The sequence below is a fragment of the Panthera tigris genome, chromosome C1 (genome assembly GCF_018350195.1).
Source record: "Panthera tigris isolate Pti1 chromosome C1, P.tigris_Pti1_mat1.1, whole genome shotgun sequence".
Taxonomy (NCBI): Eukaryota; Metazoa; Chordata; class Mammalia; order Carnivora; family Felidae; genus Panthera; species Panthera tigris.
In genome coordinates, this window is record NC_056667.1 from 175,291,983 (window position 1) to 175,313,673 (window position 21,691).

Genomic DNA, 21,691 nt, shown 5'->3' on the forward strand with positions numbered 1-21,691 from the left:
TGCCGTGGCCCACCGGACAAAATGGCGGGAGCGGGTGGCAGCGACGGCCAAGCCCTGGCTCCCAGGATGGAGGTAACGGCTGATGCATTTTGGTCAGCTGGCGCTAGGCATTACGGGCAAGGGGAGGAGATCTAGAGAGAAAGAAAAGCCCACCCCAAATTGCCCATTTTTCTCACTAGCTTGCGGTTTGGCCGGGGAGAGGGACGACCCTCAGGGAGTGAATTCTTAAAGTGCTCTTGAGACCCAAGGGCTTAGTTTAAGATCCCACCCATAGCTGGAGCGCAGAAGTGACGCCAAAGCCATGCAGAGGCGAGGCTTGCAGGCCTCTCTTGCTTGGCCCTTTTGCTTTGAGGGTAGCCACGCGTGGTCCGGCAGTGCCTACGACGTTTAGTTTAACCTGAAAAATGTTAGGCCCTAATTCAGATGGACAGGTTTTTGTTGTTATTTTCACTGGCTATTTGATTCTCTGTGATCTTATGCACATTTTCTGCCTAGAAATTGGCAACTATCTCACCAGCAGCCTGCATTTCTTAAGTAAAAATGTAAATATGACCTATTTATTGGGCCCCCAAATTTTGACCCACTAACTTAAAAACCAAAGTTGCCGGGCAAATTAAAATACCAATAATATTAAGGTATTTAAATGAATTAGACTTATTCTTGGAATTGGAGCGTTCTAGATTGACTATGGCAAACCAGTATTGGTGGATTCATAGTTAATAAAAAGAATCTTTGAGGTGGTCTAATCCAACCCAATTTTGCAGACAAATAATTAAATGATTTACCTGAGTGTCCACAGATGATCTAGTACTGTACCAGTTCTACCTCAAATGTCATTACCATAAACAAAACAAAGAAAGGTAAGTAGTGAAAGAAAAAATAAATTTGTACTGCAAAGCCAAATAAAAACTGATTTGATATTGTCAATTACTTCCTATCATAAGCATCAATAATTAAGAATTAACTATTACCTTGGTCTAGATCTGTTGGTTGATCTCAACCTAAACTTAAAAATTTTTTAATATTCTAAACCTTTACTGTTTCCAGTAATACTAACAACACACCACTTAACTCTCACCACTATTGCCTTGAGATTGTTTTCTCTGCTTATTTTTTATTACACTTTTTATTACTCCTTAAACCACTACAGATTCATGTAAGGATACTTTCTCTAGTTTTTAAACTCCTGTCCCAGTGGTTATCAAATTTGAGCCATACAAATTGGAACCACTACCCTATCCTTTATCAGAGCTCTCCCAACAATCTCAAGTTCATTCCTTTTAGCTCCTTATTTTTTCATCTCTGTAGTAAAGATGTTGAACTTGACCCCCAAGTACACAATCATTTCTAACATTCTATGATTTTGTTTCTTTCTATGTTGTCTTGAATGTTCATTAGCAGGACCTGGAATAACCTTGTTGCAGTTATTTAATTGAGTTAATCCCTGTGTTACTATTGACCATATTTAAGTACCTCTGAACTAGCCCACTTCTTCCATAAAATATTTTAAATTAATAAGTGGCAGGGGTGAGTGGAATAGATTTCTTCCACCCTACTCAAAGTGGACTAGAAATCACTCAACAAATTCCTCCATCTCTAATTGCATATTCATTTCCTTGTTTTTTCAATAACATTTACCAAGTGTCATGCTCAGTGCTGAAAAGAGAAGACATTCTTTGCCCTCTAGAGGAGAAAAACTATTGCAATCTAATATGATGAATGTTAGGAGGATATGTAGTATATACTACAGGAGTTTAAAGGGGCACCCATTTCAACTTGGAGAAACTAGTAAGCTGAGCCTTGATAAAGAATTAGCTGGGAGAAGAAAGAAAAGAAGGGTATTTCAGGCAGACGGTACAGCATGTGCCAGTGCATTGATGAATGCAAGGAATTCTACATCATTGGATCTTGAGGAGTAAATGGAGATTTGATTAGAATAATAGGCAGTACCTTGATCATAAAGGGTCTGAGGCCTCTAAGGATTTGGGAAATTTTATCATAAGTGTTGTGAAAATCCATTAAAATTTCAGAGCAGGTAAGTACACAGTAAGGTTCAGAAGACTTTAGCCAAGTTAAAACCAGATAGAGCAAGTTAGCGGGCTACTTCAGCATTCAGACAATGTGAGTGATCCAAATGAAAAGAGATAAAGGTTCTGTGGAGGCTAACAGAGTCTATTTGACAGGTATTAGGCCCTCATAGCCTTGTGGGGGTTTTCAGTTTGCCCCCACATGGGATGATACCATAATAGAATTAAAGTGGAAAAGAAGTCTCTCATTTGGCTAATTTATGGTGATAACATTACTAGAAGAATGGAGGCTCCTTTGGCTTTCCTTCCTACACTAAGAAGTCAGAGTAATTTCAGCTAATCGTTCTGAGTTTCTCACGGACTAGGAAAATCATTCAGTATCTTATAAAAAGGAAAAAAAATTTTAATGTTTTATTTATTTTTGAGAGCAGAAGAAAGAATGGGAGCAGGGGAGGGAAAGAGAGGGGGAGACGCAAAATCCGAAGCAGGCTCCAGGCTCTAAGCTGTCAGCACAGAGCCTGATGCAGGGACTAAAACTCACGAGCTGTGAGATCATGACCTGAGCCAAAGTCGGATGCTTAACCAAATGAGCCACCCAGGCACCCCCCTTTTTAAAAAAATTATTAGATCAGGTGTTTAAGTTGTAATCTAGGCTTGTATCTGGGGCCTTTTGGAAATCAACCTAAAGTTTCTAGTTGTTCCTTAAATAGTTTTACTTATAAAGGACTTCAATAATTCAAATATAATTTCCTAGAAAATGTACGTTCAGATGATTAGCAAAACAAAATAATAGTTGTCAAATTTAAAATTATATGTCATGCTGAACTGATTTGATTTTGAAGAACTCTCTCATAGGCATTTTATGTTTTATAATTTAGATCATAGAAATGAGTGATGAGTTAAGAAGCAAGCAAGAAATTGTGAATGGATTGAATATATTTTTGGAAGAAAATGGTATGTTTTCAAAAGTTTATTCCTTTAAAAGACATTTTTGGTTTTAAATTTGCTTTCATTTTATCTAAAGATGTTGATAAATAACAGCAAGTTAACTTGCAGGACGATGATCCTATTCTGCCCCAAAATATATTTTAAGTAATTCACTAATAATAATATCAAAAAACATTTCTGTGTGTCTTTATATATAAATAGCTAAATGTACATAAGTTCCTTATTACCTATTTTTAAGTTCCTTGCACTTTTTTGGATCTGTCTCTTAGCTTCCCTAATTACATAAAAAGAACTATCATAGATCAAACATTTTCCCACATGCATAGTGACGATCCTTGATGTCCCACATAAAAAGTAAGATTCCCCTCCATACATGTAGTTTCTAATTTGTCAAAGATTTTTTATAGGCACAATCAGATTGTAGCTATTTTTTCCACTTAAAACCAAAATTGAATGTACAGCACTTCTCTGCTTCCAAAGTTGGAAGAAGGATACTTCATATTTTCTAGATTTCTTCAGATGAGAAGTTTGAGGATGCCCTGTATATACTAGTGTAAGAGTATGGCCCCAAGTCAACACTTCTCAAAACTTTACTGTGCATTTGAATCTTTTGGACATCTTCCTAAAATTCATGTCTGATTCAGTAGTTCTGGAGTAGGATCTGATATTCTGACATTTCTACTGGCTCAGATAGTCTGGAGTAGGATCTGATATTCTGCATTTCTCACATTTCTATTTGTTAACACAATTTATGTGCACTGGGTTAATAAGAGTGCATATAATCCTTTGGCTAAATGCTAGATTCTTGAAATAGAATACAGATACATTTTTTAATACAAACATATACTGAAAATCAAATAATCAGAATTATGACTCTGTTTATGGTTTTCTATTCTCAATTTCCATTGGGAAGTTAGATTTAGATTTTCTTACGGGACATCATTCTTTATTTAAGAAGTTGGACTTCTATATTCTCAGAAATGTTACTGAGGTAGCTGGCTCCAAAATGGCCCCCATCAATTCTTACCTTCTTGTACCCACAAGCCATTCCCCCATTAAGAGGTGAAGAATGTTCCTCCACTTCTTTGAATCTGAGCTAGTTTATGATTACTTTGGCCATTAGATTATAAGTGACACTATATGCCTTCTAAGACGAAGTCATAGAAGCTTCGTAGCTTTCCTGCAGGCTTGCTTGAAACAGCTTCCCTGGGGAACTCAGAAGAAGTCATTCTTTCTACGTTGAGTCTGTTTTAGAAAACACAAGCTAGCCAGGTGGAGAAAAGATGCTTGACTACTTTTTTTCCCAGTTGTTGAACCATCCTAAGCTCAGGTGTCAGACATTGAGGGAAGATGCCTTCAGATGTCTCTAGCCTCAGCTATCATCTGTTTACAACTATATGAAACACCCTCAGTGAGAACTGCCCAGCTGAGCTCTTCAGCCCTCAGAACCACAAAAGATAAATTGTTAAACCACTAAGTTTTGAGGTGGTTTTTAAAATTTTTTTAATGTTTATTTATTTTGAGGGAGAGAGAGACAGAGTGCGAGCAGGGGAGGGGCAGAGAGACAGGGAGACACAAAATCTGAAGCAGGCTCCAGACTGAGCTGTCAGCACAGAGCCCACGCGGGACTGGAACTCATGAAATGTGAGATCCTGACCTGAGCCTAAGTCAGACACTTAGCCGACTGAGCCACCCAAGCGCCCCTGAAGTGGTTTATTATACAGAGACAGAACACTTATATTATGCCAGTTTGAGGAGACTTATTGTTAAAATGTTCTGTTGATCTTTCAGAAAATGATCAATATAGGAGTTGCAAATTCATCTGAAATTTTCATACAAAATATTGTAGTCTTTTTTAATATAAATTTATTTATGAAATATCTGGCGTTTTAATTTCTTCTCATAAAAATGTTCTAGCATTAAGGACTTTATATTTATGTTTTGTGATCATGCTTTTGAGATTGGAGATAATACTACTTTTGAGGATTATTTAAATATCTGATTTTCAGCTCTTCCACATATCATGAGAATTTTCCATTTTCACCTGTCCATGTTGTCACCTATCCATGGGATCAAACTATGAGTGAGAAAAAGATTAATATTGTTTACTGAATATTAACTTTTCTTTTTTCTTTGATTCATGCTATGATTTGTCTATATATTGCTCTCCACAATAGTTTCTTAAAGGAATCTCCTTTGGGCACTTTACCACTTTCATAAAGAATGATTTTAGTGACATTTTAAAATTTATTCACTCACTCCATTTTTATCAGACATCTGTCATAAACCACCTTAGGGAATTCAAGACCCAGAGGGAGTCAAAATTAAATAAAACATAATCTCTGCCTTTAGGAAGATTTAGTCTATTAAAAGAGAATAGTCCACAAATAACTCTATTAGAATCAGTATTTTTGAATGAGAGGAATAAAAATGCAGGGAAGTTCAGAATAAATGAAAATCACATCAGTAAGGGTGATCAGCTTCACAAAGAAAATTGCACAGCTGGGCTGTGGGCTGGGAATTTATCTTGTAGGCATGGTTTTTTGTTTGCTTTATTTTTTCCCACTTCTCACTTTTAATGAAATATTTTCACATTCTTTCATCATGGGTTATATTATGTTGAGTATACTTTTAACATAATTTTTATTCCATTTATTTAAATTTTAAAAAAGCAGTTCACCCATTTTTCCAACTCCCCACCCCTAGCCTCTACAACCACCAATTTGCAATCTGTACCTATTAGTTTTTTAGATTCCACATATAAGAGATCACATGGTATTTATCATTCTCTGACTTATTTCACTTAGCATAATACCTTCTAGGTCCGTCCATGTTATTACAACTGACAAATGTTACAAATGTTTTTTATGGCTAAATAATATTCCATTATATATATAAACCACAATTTTTTTATCCATTCATTCATTAGTAGACACTTAGGTTGCTTACATATTTTGGCTTGGTAAATAATGCTACAGTGAACATGGGGTGCATATATCTTTTCAAATAAGAGTTTTATTTTTGAGGGGATATATACCCAGAATAGGGATTGTTGGACCATATGGTAATTATATTTTTAATTTTTTGAGGAATCTCTATACTGTTTGCATGTGGTTGTACCAATTTACATTCCCATCAGCAGTGCACAAGGGTCCCCTTCTCTCCATATCCTTGCCTACACTTGTTATTTCTTGTCTTTTTGACAACAGCTATTCTAATAGGTGTGAGGTGATATCTCATTGTGGTTTTTATTTGCATTTCCCTGATGATTAATGGTGTTGAGCATCTTTTCATGTACACGTGAGCATCTGTATGTCTTCTTTGGAAAAATGTCTGTTCAGATACCCTGCCCATTTTTTAATTGGTTTGTTTGCTTTTTAAAGGAAAAAAAATTGGAACAGGAAAGAAAAGGTGACTTGAACACTGTTTATTTCCAAAAAGGACTTGCAATGATTACCATTAAAGAACAAATAAAATGAGATCAAAACCATTAACATAGATGAAGACATCCAAATTAAATAGTAAAGGAAAAAGAAAGTGAAAGAATACAGAAAAGACAAGATGAAAATGCTCTCTGGGTGGAGAGCACAGCCAGAGTCAATAGGAAGAAAGGAAGAGGCCCTCGGGTTGGAGGGAACCTGTATTGTTTGATCACTGCCAAAGTTCTTCCCTTTCTCCTCCTCACCCATACCTTATAGGACTCTGCACTAATAATTAATCCCAGTGCCTGGACATCCTTCAGCTGGCCAAAATCTCGTGTGTGTGTGTGTGTGTGTGTGTTTTCCAAAACAGTGAGGTAAACTCTAAACCCTAGCACTTATTTTGTTTGCCATTTATTTAATGCTTAGTATACTTAGTATTAAAGTCACTTAGTATTGTAATTTTTCTTGGGTATAATTTTATCTCTGCTTATCTTTATCACCTAGCATGGTGCCTAACCCACAAAACAATCTATAATTATCTGTATATTTGAATGATGACATTTTATTTAGCACACTCTCCCTTTAATTTCAAATCTGGAGGTACTGACAAACCAATACTATTCTTACTCCCCATCCAAAGGAGAGTCCTAGGAAATAAGATTAGAGGTTCATTTGGAAGCAAATTTTGAAGGGCCTTGAATATCAGGCTAAATATTTTCAACTTTAGTAAGAGCAGCTAAAAATTTTTAAGCAGGGAAGTAACATAATCAGAACTGTGTGTCAAGAATATTAATTTAAAACATGTTGAAAATGAATTGGAATGGATAAGAATAGAGATGAGGTTAGTTGAAAAAAATCACACTGCAAAATTCCATTTACATTATATCTTAAGTGTCTTAGTAATCTCATGTTCATTGTGTTCATTCAACATAGAAGAAGTTTCTTTAGAAGAGCTTGAAGAATTTGACATTCTTGAGGTATAAAAATACATTATTCAAAACTTAAATTCAATCAAAGTAAATTTTAAGGCATATATTTTTATTTTGTATTTTTCAGTTCTAAATGATTCTTTTTTTTTTCAAAACTTTATTTTATTTTTTTTTAGTAATCTCTATACCCAATGTGGAGCTTGAACTCATGACCCGAGGTCAAGAGTTGCATGTTCTTCTGACTGAGCCAGCCAGGGACCCCTTCATTTTTCAGCCAGTAAAATGTGTTAATTAGTGACTCTGGATGATGATCAAACCATACTTAACAAGAATGTCGAGTTCATGGTGCACATGGACAAAAAGATGCTTTAAATTCATTTAATTTACCTTGATTTTCATAATAGCAAATTTCTGATGTTTTGCCTGGGGGAAATGTATATTTTATTATCCTTCTCTATAGCCTTTCTGGGCTCCATATTCTTATTGTAGTCTCTATACTTTCTCCTGCGTTCTACAGAGGCCTGAATATTTCCAGATCACCTCTTGTTTGTTCTTTTCTTTCCCAACTACCAATTATACTTACTCTCTCTTAATTTGGTTGATCTTGGCCAATTGTTAAAAAGAATTAGGTTGAAAGGGACTTGTATCAATGTGAATGATATAAAGATACATTCTATCATAACGGGAGAAAAACTATGGTGTGGATGACTAGGATATTTGGATTTTAAAATGAATCAGTTGCCCTGAAATTAATCTCTATAAATAATTGAATTTCAGGCAATTTAGGGATATACATTTTGGGAGAGAATTGCATATTCTCATATACATGTTAACCCTGATCCTAATATGCATTTTTCTTTTCCCCAAAGGAGGAAGAAACAGAAACTATAAGTGAAGATGGTAGTTCAAAAGAAGCACATGATATGTCAGTGAAATACACAAATTTCTTTAAAATCTATAACTTTATTCAAATATAAGACATATATGTCCTATATTTACGAATCACCAGTAGAGTAGAATGTGGGCCTTTGAGTTGGAAAGCTTCAGGTTTAAATTCCAGCTTTATCTTTTATTAGCTCTGTTACTGTAGACTATTCAACTTCTATGTGTATCCTCTGTGTTGTATGGGGAAAATAATTTACTTTGCCAAGTTTTGTAAAGACAAAATAAGGGAAATGTAAAGCAACTAGTACAATACCTAGGACATAGTAGATACTCAGTGAATATGAGTTCACATCCCTTATTCTTTTGTCCTATTTCTTAAGGGAATATAACAGTTAAAAACCAAAGCATTTTATTTATTTTTTGCCTGCTTGCCTTGCCCTTCCTTCCTTCCTTCCTTCCTTCCTTCCTTCCTTCCTTCCTTCCTTTTTTTAAAAAGTATTTTAAAAATGCTTAATCTTTCACTGTGCACCGAAGTATAACAAATGTATATCATTTTTGGTAAGTAACTCATCATGACAGTATCTTAGAGTCAGAAACCATTAATGATTAGATGCTGACAATAATTTGATAGTATGAATTTACAGTTAATTTTCTACTAAGCTAATGAAAGAGAGCTCCTGTGTAGTTAAAAATAATTTATATTTTCATTGAAGTTTGCTGTACTATATGGATATTTTTGGTCTGATTATTCCTAACTCTTCAAAGAAAAGAAGAGAACATTTTGAAGGTCCATTTCAAGCATCTCTGGAAATGTATTGAATTTCTTTATCTTTTTCTTCTCAAATTTTTCTCTTACTGATAACTCCATTTTAGAAACAGATTGCATCAACTCTCAATGACATAAAGTATCTTTCTAAGCCAGATCTGAAACCACTGTCACTGTAATAACCTACTTGGGGTGCATAAGTTTTATATATTTCCGGGAGCAAATCGACAATTCATGAAAGCTCTTCTTCCAGCTTCTCCGTGTTTTGAATAAGCAGATCATCTTTATTTCAACAAAATGCTTTAATTGGGTGACAGTATTGAAGAATTTAAAAGTTACATGTAACCTAGAGATTGTACCAAATCTTTTGAACTCAGAATGGAATGAAGTAGAAAAGTGAGAGTAGGGACTAAAGCTCTCCAAGGGTTCAGGGTAATAATAAAATAGTTAAAATTAATTCAAAACTTATATTTACTAGATACTATTCTAAGCCCTTTGCATATGTTTTTTTTTAAGATTTATTTATTTTAGAGAGAGCACAAGCAGGGAAGGGGCACAGAGAGAGGGGGACAGAAGGTCCAAAGCGGACTCTGCACTGACAGCAGCGAGCCTCATGTGGGGCTCAAACTCACAAACCATGAGATCATGACCTGAGCTGAAGTTAGACGCTCAACCAACTGATCCTCCCAGGCACTCCAAGCCCTTTATATATGTTAACTCATTTAGAGAACTAGACATTGCCTGAATTGTAAGTACAGCTTTTAGGTGATTTGAAGTGAAAATGAGGACTGCTTAAAAAGAAAAAAAAAAGAGGCATCCCACAAACATATTTTTCCATCTGTTTCCATCTTTTCTCTCACATACACATTATATATACTTCATTTTATATGTTGTCTTCTCCATCTTTCTTGTGTGCCCACACGCTTCTCTGTTCACATGTTTTGTCTTATGTATATATATGCTTTTAGCACACATGCATCTGTATACATATAATCACTATTGCACACTGCGCTCAATCTCCCAAGTCAGGAATATGGCAGCTGTTTTAACATCTCCATGATCATCTTGTCCATTCTACCTCCAAAAAGCTCTTGAATTGCTTCACTCATCAAAACTACTGTCCTAGTCCAAACTCTAATCACTTTTGGCCTCAACCATATTGAAAGACCTCTTTTTTTCTTTAGTCCTACCTACTTATTCATATTTCCTGTTGCTACCAAAGACTCTCAAATACAAATCTAATCAAACCATTCTTCTTGCTTATAATCATTGTTATAAATCAAAATTCTTAGTATGATGTATCAAGCACGTCATAGCCTGGCTTCTATATTTTCAGTTCATTTCCAATCATTTTTTTCTCTTCTACCCCAAGTTTTGACATGCTAAATTGCTTGACATTTTCTAAAATACTCCTTGGTTTTCCTGCTTTTCTACACATTCCTCTCTTTAGAATATCTGTCTCCCTACTTTCTGCTACCTGCTACCTCCTGCTCCACTCTATCCCAGGTCAGTTCAGAGTCACCCATCAAACTTTGATTTATCCTGCAACACTCAAAATTAATGTTAATTCTTGAGAATTAATTCTTGATCTTCTTGAGCAAATTGAGCATTCTCTCCCTATTATGTTTTCATAGCATCTTGTACCTATTTTACCATCCTTGCCACCTCACCTATTTTCACATTATACACTTCTTTATATATAGTTCCTCTCTCTGAATATATATTTCCTCCTTTTTTACATGACCTTCCTTTTTTTCCTACTGTATAAAAATATATAGGTTTCTAAATACATCAATATTGTTTACATGTATAATTTTATAATATATAAGATAAAAATTATGTGTCCATCATCCCCACCAAATTTTGACACCTGAAGGACAAGCCATATTTTGTTTTTATCTTTAGAGCCTTTAAAACATCCTGGTACACTGGAATCACTAAATGAAATTTATTTATTTATTTTACAGTTACTTGTTAAGGGCTTTTATATACCAGGAGTGTTTTAGATGCTAAGAAATAGAGAACAAACCACACCAAAGCTCTGGCCTTCAGAGACTTTATACTCTATGCTTAATGATCGTCTTAATCAATTGATGTAAACTTCCTAAACCCACATCTTCAAGTACAGAAAATATACAATTATTAAGCAGAGATTTTAGTGAAGTCATTTACTTATGTCACTTTACAAATTTATCTGAATTATTATATTCTAAATGTTGATCTGAATTAATGCTATTCCATTTTTTTAATAGTGTAAGAACACCTCAAAAAGTGTCCCTCAGGAGTATCTCATCAATGACAGATGAAGAGGTTAGGATTAAATTAACTAAGAAATTTGTCAACTTTAGTAACTAAATGAAAAAAAAGTAAAATTTTACCACTAATTAATTATTAATAACATATTAATGATTTTATTAATAATTAGTGTTATAAGAATTTAAGCTACTCTCCTGACATTTTTTTAGAATCTCAGGTAATTTCCTTTTTTTATGTGTTTGTGTATTTGTAAACATATTGTCTGTGTCACAAAATGAGAACAGCCTTAAATGTATGTATATACAGTTGAGACAGGGATTATTTACTACTGTGTTGTGGTGCCTCAAGGAGGCTGCCAGAAGTTCTCTTCAACTTCATATTTATTTATGAGTTAATTCAAACATACCAGAATATAATAGACTTTTATGCTCACTGTTTAGGTTTAATCAAGTTAGCCGTATTTTCTTTAAATTCAAGGATCTAAAGTGTGGTCCTTGGCCTAGCAGCATTAACATATCACCTGGGAGTTTATTAGAAATGCAGAATCTCAGCCTACCCCCCATTCCCAACCTATTGAATCACAATTCTGTGTTTTAACAAAATTCCTTAGCTATTTGAAACTTTGCTGTAAATCCTTTTTTTTTTTTTAACTTTTTAAATTATTTTTCAACGTTTATTTATTATTGAGAGACAGAGAGACACAGAGCATGAGCAGGGGAGGGGCCAGAGATGGAGAGAGAATCTGAAGCAGGCTCCAGGTTCTGAGCTGTCAGCACAGAGCCCAACGCGGGGCTCGAACTCACAAACCACGAGATCATGACCTGAGCTGAAGTCGGATGCTTAACCAAGTCGGACGCTTACCCAACTGAGCCACCCAGACTCCCTGTAAACCCTTTTTTAAAAAAGGTTTATTTAATTTTGAGAGAGAGAGAGAGTGCGGGAGGTGCAGAGAGGTCAGGGGCAGAGGATACAAAGTGGGCTCCATGCTGTCAGCGCAGAGCCCAATGCAGGGCTCAGACTCAGAACTGTGACATCATGACTTGAGCCAAAGTGAGACGCTCAGCTGACTGAGCCACCCAGGTGTCTCTTCTGTAAATCCTTTTTAAAAGGAAGATATAGTTTTGTTGATGGTTTCCTTTGCAGTGCAGAAGCTTTTTATCTTCATGAGGTCCCAATAGTTCATTTTTGGTTTTAATTCCCTTGCCTTTGGAGATGTGTCAAGTTAAGAAATGGCTGCGGCTGAGGTCAGAGAGGCTTTTTCCTGCTTTCTCCTCTAGGGTTTCGATGGTTTCCTGTCTCACATTCAGGTCCTTCATCCATTTTGAGTTTATTTTTGTGAATGGTGTAAGAAAGTGGTTTGGTTTCATTCTTCTGCATGTTGCTGTCCAGTTTTCCCAGCACCATTTGTTAAAGAGATTGTCTTTTTTCCATTGGATATTCTTTCCTGCTTTGTCAATGATTAGTTAGCCATACTTTTGTGGGTTCAGTTCTGGAGTCTCTGTTCTATTCCATTGGTCTATGTGTCTGTTTTTGTGCCGATACCATGCTGTCTTGATGATTACAGCTTTGTAGTAGAGGCTAAAGCCTGGGATTGTGATGCCTCCCGCTTTGGTCTTCTTCTTCAATATTACTTTGGCTATTCGGGGTCTTCTGTGGTTTCATACAAATTTTAGGACTGCTTGTTCTAGCCTCGAGAAGAATGCTTGATAGGGATTGCATTGAACGTGTAGATTGCTTTGGGTAGTATTGACATTTTAACAATATTTATTCTTGCAATCCATGAGCACAGAATGTTTTTCCATTTCTTTATATCTTCTTAAATTTCCTTCATAAGCTTTCTATAGTTTTCAGCATACAGATCTTTTACCTCTTTGGTTAGGTTTCTTCCCAGGTAGTTTATGATTCTTGGTGCAATTGTGAATGGGATCAGTTTCTTTATTTGTCTTTCTATTGCTTCATAATATTAGCATATAAGAATGCAACTGGTTTCGGTACATTGATTTTGTATCCTGTGACTTTGCTGAATTCATGTATCAGTTCTAGCAGACTTTTGGTGGAGCCTGTCGGGTTTTCTATGTATAATATCATGTCGTCTGCAAAAAGTGAAAGCTTGACTTCATCTTTGCCAATTTTGATGCCTTTTATTTCCTTTTGTTGTCTGATTGCTGATGCTAGAACTTCCAACACTACATTAAACAACAGCGGTGAGAGTGGACATCCCTGTCGTGTTCCTGATCTCAGGGGGAAAGTTCTCAGTTTTTCCCCATTGAGGATGATACTAGCTTTGGGCTTTTCATAAATGGCTTTTATGATGTTTCAGTATGTTCCTTCTATCCCGACTTCCTCGAGGGTTTTTATTAAGAAAGGATGCTGAATTTTGTCAAATGCTTTTTCTGCATCAGTGACAAGATCATATGGTTCTTATCTTTTCTTTTATTAATGTGATATATCACATTGATTTGCAAATATTGAACCAGCCCTGCAGCCCAGGAATGAATCCCACTTGATCATGGTGAATAATTCTTTTTATATGCTATTGAATTTGATTTGCTAGTATCTTGTTGAGAATTTTTGCATCCATATTCATCAGGGATATTGGCCTGTAGTTCTCTTTTTTTGCTTGGTCTCTGTCTGGTTTGGGAATCAAAAAAAGATATTTGCAAATGATATATCAGACAGAGGGCTAGTATCCAAAATCTATAAGGAACTCACCAAACTCCACACCCAAAAACCAAATAATCCAGTGAAGAAATGGGCAGAAGACATGAATAAACACTTCTCTAAAGAAGACATCCAGATGGCCAACAGGCACAGGAACAGATGCTCAACGTCACTGCTCGTCAGGGAAATACAAATCAAAACCACACTCAGATACCACCTCACGCCAGTCAGAGTGGCTAAAATGAACAAATCAGGAGACTGTAGATGCTGGCAAGGACGTGGAGAAACAGGAACCCTCTTGCACTGTTGGTGGGAATGCAAATTGGTGCAGCCACTCTGGAAAACAGTGTGGAGGTTCCTCAAAAAATTAAAAATAGATCTACCCTATGACCCAGCAATAGCACTGCTAGGAATTTACCCAAGGCATACAGGAGTGCTGATGCATAGGGGCACTTGTACCCCAATGTTTACAGCAGCACTCTCAACAATAGCCAAATTATGGAAAGAGACTAAATGTCCATCAACTGATGAATGGATAAAGACGTTGTGGTTTGTATATACAGTGGAATACTATTTGGCAATGAGAAAGAATGAAATATGGCGTTTTGTAGCAATGTGGATGGGACTGCAGAGTGTTATGCTAAGTGAAATAAGTCATACAGAGAAAGACAGATACCATATGTTTTCACTCTTATGTGGATCCTGAGAAACTTTAAGCCATGGGGGAGGGGAAGGAAAAAAAAAGAGAGGGAGAGAGGGAGGGAGGCAAACCATAAGAGACTCTTAAAAACAGAATAAACTGAGAGTTGATGGGGGGTGAGAGGGAGGGGAAAGTGGGTGATGGGCATTGAGGAGGGAACCTGTTGGGACGAGCACTGGGTGTTGTATGGAAACCAATTTGACAATAAGTTTCATATTTAAAAAAAGAGGAAGATATATATCCAGCAAAACTTGCTCCCCTCCCATGCTATTCACTTCCCTCTCTCACAACAGGTAATAACTATTCTAAAGTTGATATGTATCCTTTTTGTCCATAGTTTAAATTTTTATCACATAGTTTTGTATCACTAATTACACACATGCACACAGACTTTTTAAACTTTATATAATATATAAATGCAGAGTTTTTTCTGCAACTTTTTTCACTTGAACGGTATTTTTGAAGTTTATCCACGTCAGTCAGGAAATTCTTACTTGCCCCAGTGTTAACAAGATTTTCTCTCATGTTTTCTTTCAACAGTTCTTCTACTTTGTTTTTCATACTTGTTAGAGTCACCAGAAATTAAAAAGATGATTTTATTGAGGGTATTGCAGGAGTGACAACATTCATTAGGAACATCTCAAAAGAAGGGGACCTGAATTTTATAAAGGCAGGTAAACAAGGAAGTTATAGTCACTGAGGAGGGGTAGAAGTGGGTCATATCTGGCAATAAGTTAGAACAGAGTGATCTTTTGTAGTTAATTGGTTCTGGAAACACAAAAAAAGTGGAGGCATTTTTCAACTACCACTCCTTTCAGAGAACACAGGGTTCAGCTAAAGTTCAACATTGCCACACTTAAGAATTGAGTTCATCTAGAATTTATTTTGTATGTATTCAAATATTTTTTATCATACAGATTATCAGTTTTCAGTTATCCTAATGATATTTATTACTGAGGCATATCCTACCTCCACTGATTTTTGAATTCCCTATTCTATTTCATTGGTTTTATTTGTCTTAGAGTTAATACACAGTTTTTAATTATTATAGCTTTAGAAAATAAACCTGTTACAAATGTTCTTGAAAAGAACATCCATTTGTTGAGTGCGGATTTATACACACACACACACACACACACACACATACATACACACTACATACACCCTTTCATTAGATCAGCTGAGGCTTGTTAATTGTGTTAACACAAACATGCATGAACTTTTGCTTTTTTGTTAGATATTGAGTACTGAAAGAGGATGTTAAAATGTTTTACTGTGATTGTGGATGTTTTTACTTTTGGTTCCAGTGGAAGGTTTTTGTGTATTTGTTTTGTACTAATTTGAAAGTTACACTCTGGTTTTGTTTTGGTTTTATCCCCATTAAGTGCCTAGGGACCATGCACATTTAGATATTTAGTAAACCATGTATATGACTTGGAGCAGAGGATGTAGCTGAAAATGCAGACTTGAAATAATTGTCGTGTAAGTGAAGCCTCTGGTGTAGATAAGTTATTCAAAGAGCATACCGAGAGGAAGAAAATTTAGAACTACATTTATTTATACATTTATTTAGAAAATAAGAATGGAATCCTGAGCAACACTAATATTTTAAGGAACAGGATGAGCCCATCTATATTGTTGAGATGAGGCAACCAAAAAAAAAAATGTTGCAGAGGCAGGGGAGATCAAGCAACAGTCATCCCAAAAGCCAAGGGAAATGATAACTTCAGGAAGAAGGGTAAAGTCAGTATTAAATGCTTAGGAGAGGTCAAATAAGACAAGGATTGCAGAATATCTTTTAGTTTCAATAGGTTAGAGACCATTGGTGAACTTAGCAGGAGTACTTTCAGTAGACCAGAAAGAATGTATATCTTATTTTAGAGGGTTGACAAGTTTATGAGAAAAGAAGAGTGTACACCTGAAGCATAATATAATGAGGATAGAGTGTGTTAGCCAAAGTAGGACACGAAGCCAAGTGAGAATTTTTGTTTTAAATATACTAAAAAAAAAAAAACACCCAACCCTTTGAACATGTTTATATATTAGGAAGAGGCATAGAGAAGAATGTGTAAAAGTACAGAAGAGAGGGAATCATTAACAGAATAAGATAGACATAGGATCCAGCAGGATAGGAGGAAATAAAGATAGGAACTGATGGAGGGAATGGAGCATTAGGACCACTTTCTAGTGGAGGTGAGGTACACACCTTAGCTCTGTTTAATTGCAGAGTGATATACATCATCTAGTAACTTTAATTTTGGGAAACATTTTAACTGCTGGTAGAAGAAAAACAGATTTCATCTTTTCTTCATTTTCTTCATGTCTGTCTAGCTTCTTGTGAGTACTTGAAACTATTTCTCACTGCAAGGAATGGAGACTTCCCTTTAGACCTCAGTCATTTAGTGTTCCAAGAAATTTGGATATTCTTCTCATAGACCATGATTCAGTGTGCCCATGTACATGAAAGTTACATTAGTTCTAGAGGATACCATTTACTGATTTTTCTGTGTCGAGAACTGGGGCATGGAGATAGATAGATAGATAGATAGATAGATAGATAGATAGATAGATATCCCTGCTTCTGAAGGGTTAAAGATCTTCTGAGCTGCCAGTGTATTATCATCACCTATTTTTCATGTCAGGATGATCTGGGATTTCCTTGGAGACTTTTTTCTTTTTCCTTTGTCCTTTTTTTTTTTTAAGTAGGCTCCATGCCCACTGTGGGCCCCAGTTCAGGGCTTGAATCACAACCCTGAGATCAAGACCTGAGCTGAGACCAAGAGTCAGACACTTAACCGACTGAGCCACCCAGGTACTCCACTTGGAGACTTTTAATTCAAAGAATTTATAGGATTCTGTAATGTATCTACATTGTATCTACAGTGTCAGTTTTGCATAATTGTTCCACCTTTTCCAATTTGAATTTTTTTTTAATATGGCAAGGAAAAGGAAGCAGAGCAGAAGCTTATCTATGTTGTTTTATCTAGGTCAACTTCCTCAGAGTTACATATCATTTGAAATAAACAGGTCTTTTTGGTTCACTTCCTGCTCTAAGCATATCTAAAAAGTTTCTTACATTGCCTCGATAGTTTTCATAAATCAGTTCTCATTCTGGGCTGACTTCAAAGACTCAGTTTTTACAGATTAGTAGTATCACTGCTGTAAATCTGAGCAGTTTACAAAGTACTTTCATATGAATGAGCTTAATCATTCTGTTTTATGTTCATTTCTGTCCTTCATATAGATTCTTGGAAAATATTAAGTCATATGTTTCCTGAGCCATGACATTATTATTTTTATTGAGATCATTGGTAACTATATTGTCAGAAATAGGGTAATAAGTGAATTTTTTGCATACACTCTTTTTTTTTATCTATAATTGTTCAAGGGTCTTTGACCATGGATTCAAACCTATTTGTATAATAATTTTGAAATATTTTTTTTCTATGGTCCAAGCTGTGTGTTTTCCTTTGTTTGGCTATTGCCCTTTCTCAACCCTGGTATCTGTGAATCTACTGTCTCTCTTTTTTATTCATCTATTACCCCATCGTCTATCACCTTCATTCTCTATCTCCTTTATAACCTGTTATTATAAAAGCATTATCTGTATTTGCTTCTCTCCTTTTTACCTCCTGTTTGTTTTTTAGATTAATTTGTGTAAGTGTTGCTATTCATTTTAGAGAAGGTGAAAAATTCAAAACCAAAAGGGAAAAGGTTACCTAAATTCCTACCCAGGCCCAATTTCTGTTCTTTTAAAAGATCTTTTTTTTTTTTTTTGTATGCACATAGACAGCATTCATGAAATTAAAATAATATTAAACATGGGGGTCTATGTCTTGCTTCCCTGATCAGTAATCATGAACACATTGTCGTATCAGTAAATATGTGTTGCCATTTCAGTTACCAGTTCAGTAAATATGTGTTTACCATATCAGTAAAGATCTGTGTTACCATTTAAATCATAGCATAGTATATCATATAGATTTGTGTGAACTTATTTAAACAATATCGAATTGTTGCATTTTTGTTTGCTTCCAGTTATTTCTCTCCATTATAAACAATGCAGCCCACAAACTTTTTTATAAAAATATGTGCCTATTTATTTGCTTAGGATAAATTTGTAAGATGTGCAATTTTACACCTAAGAATATGACTATTTTAAAAAGATGTTTTATACGTTACCACATTTACTCCCAGAAAAGATGGTAGTAGTTAACTCTCACATCAGCAGTAATTGTCAGTGGAGATTTTACCACACCTTTGCCAATGCCAGTTATCTTTGCTCATCAGGCAAGTAAAATATCTTGCTGTTATTTTAGTATGCATTTTATTGATTACTAGTGAATATGAAATATTTTTGTATGTTAATTGAGCATTCTGTGTCTTCTTTTGTGAATGCCCTGTTCTGTTTTTTACCAATTTCTTTTTCTATTTAGAGTACCAGTAGTTTTATTATTTCTAAAACTACTCTGCTGGAGAGAGTAAAACTTTGTTCTATTTTGTTGAAAATAATATTACCAGTTTATTATTTGTATTTAACTTGATGGTAATATATTTTGCCACAGAGATGTTTTAGGGTTTTATGTAATCAAATATTTTAGAGGCTTTTTAAAATTTTTTTCCCTTCGTATTCTAACAAAAATAATCACAATTAAAAATTATATAAATGTATATTTTTTTTCTGCTACTTTTACATTATTAATGAAAGTCTTTATGAAAATTCATTTGACATGAGAAATGACATGGATATCTACTTTTCTTTTCTAAAATGTTAGCCATTTGTCTCTTAATAATTCATGTTTACCTGAAATGCCTAGATCATATGCTAAATTATTATGCACTCAAGCATATTAGCTCTATGCCCTTAAGTTACTTAACCTCTGCGCTTTTTTTATCCATAAAATGGAGATAATAAATTTTTTTCAAGAGCTAAATATGTCATTAAATCAAATGTAAATATGAATAAGACATATATACCATTTAACACATTGATTAACTCATACTATATGCCCAATAAATGAGTTATTATTTTTGGTTAACGTTGTTGAGTCTATTTTGTTATCAGATCTAAACTTTTTATAATTATTGCAATATGAGAAATTTTAATATATGGTAGGCCAAATTTTCCATCTTTATGATTCTTTGAAGTCTAAGAGATTATATTCATCTTAATCTATGAAAATTGTATATTTCTTTACTATTCTCTACATATTATATAGATATCTGACTATTCTAAATACTGTTCTTAATTATTTTATCTGTTGTTTTTCCTGAGAATTATTACTAGGAATATTGTCTTTAGTTATCTTTTGTTTCCAATGTAACTACAGTTTCTTAAACTTATAAAATATTTTATTCATTTTCAGAGACTTAATATGAGAATTAAGAAGTTTGGTATAATTACAAATGAAGAATTCAGAAAACCACCAGAAAATTCTTGGTAATTCCTGCCTTTCTAATCTAAAAAGTCTTTTTTTTAATGCAAAATCTGAAATACTTGCTACATGATAGTTGCATAGTTAGAAATTTCTCAAAAAGCTTTTCTTTATTTTTTCCTTAAAGCTTTGGATTCAATATATCAACTGGTATGTACTGTCCCTATTAAAAGTGCGTGCTTTCAAAATGTTAAAGTAGACATGTGTAGGACATAAACACAATTTATAAGTAATAGGTATCAGAATTATCTTTTTCTTCGGTCAGCCATGGAAAGTCCATACTTTGGTGTTCAACTTTTGCTATCTCTTTTTTTCATGACCCAAAATTTTTGTTTGAATTTAGTCAGTAGGGAAGACCAACAATAGGAAGGATATCAGTTTTCCTGCACATCTTAGCAGCACGTATTCTCTTCCCTTTTCCTTGTTCAAGTGCATTAAATAAAAATGATTCTTTGTTAATTATCTCTTAAGGAGTTGATAAGATAAACTGAAGAGAAAGAAACTAATAATTGGGGAATGAGGAAGGAAGGAAATAGCATGGTTTAATAGAATTATATTAGAAGGTACTGTAAAGTAGGTTTTTTTAAGGATCTTGAGTATAAGAAAAACTGGAAGTGTAAACTATAGAGGAAATATTTATAAATGGAAGGTCAGCAAATAAAAGTTGAGCAAGATAGCTGCATATGTTACATAACTATATATTGTGTTGCATAATTTTCTTTGAAAGATATAAAAACTTTACATACAGAATATATTACTGGGTTTAATTTTAATTATTGTGGGAGGTTATATAGGATAAGTTTAATCCAAAATAATAGAAGAGGGATGCCTGGGTCGCTTAGATGGTTAAGCATCCGACTCTTGATCTTGGCTCAGGTCGTGATCTCACAGTTCCTGAGATTGCATCCAGTTCTGTGCTGACAGCACAAATCCTGCTTGGGATTCTCTCCCCCTCTCCCTTACCTTCCCCTGCTTGTACTCACTCTCTCTCTCAAAATAAAAAAATAAACTTAATAATAATATTAACAATATGGAAAATAATATGATTGCATTTATTAACTTATATTAAACACACTTATAAATTAAATTTCTAACCACAAGTCATAGATAGCTGAATTATTATTAAAATACTGCACAATAATTTGTATACATAGCAATAATTCTTAGAGCAAGGGAAGATCTTGAAGAGAAGTTTCTATCATTTAAGGAAAATTAAGTTTTTTTATTGTAATTTGTATTAAGTATATCTCATTCATTATATTTTAATTCTTTGAGAATTGATAGTTAACATCACCATTAGAGTCAGTAAATATTTGAATGCCTTTTATGTGTAAACATTAGATTAATTCAAATTTTTAGATCATTCTATATTGGAAAAAGAGATGATACATTGCCTGTTAGGACACACTTCAGATAATAAGTGATGAGACTGATAATGCATATTATTTATAGAAAGTAAACTTAGCATTTTAGAGTCATTCTTAATATGTAAAAATTTTAATTTACAAGTAATATATATAAGTGAAAAGATTATTCAAGATTTGCTTTCTTTGATTTCTGTACACTTTTTAGTAACTCTTGTATAGTTTCAAATAGGTTCAACTATATATTTTGATTAAATGGTGGTTAGTATCTGCATTAGGCAATACATGAAAAAATCAT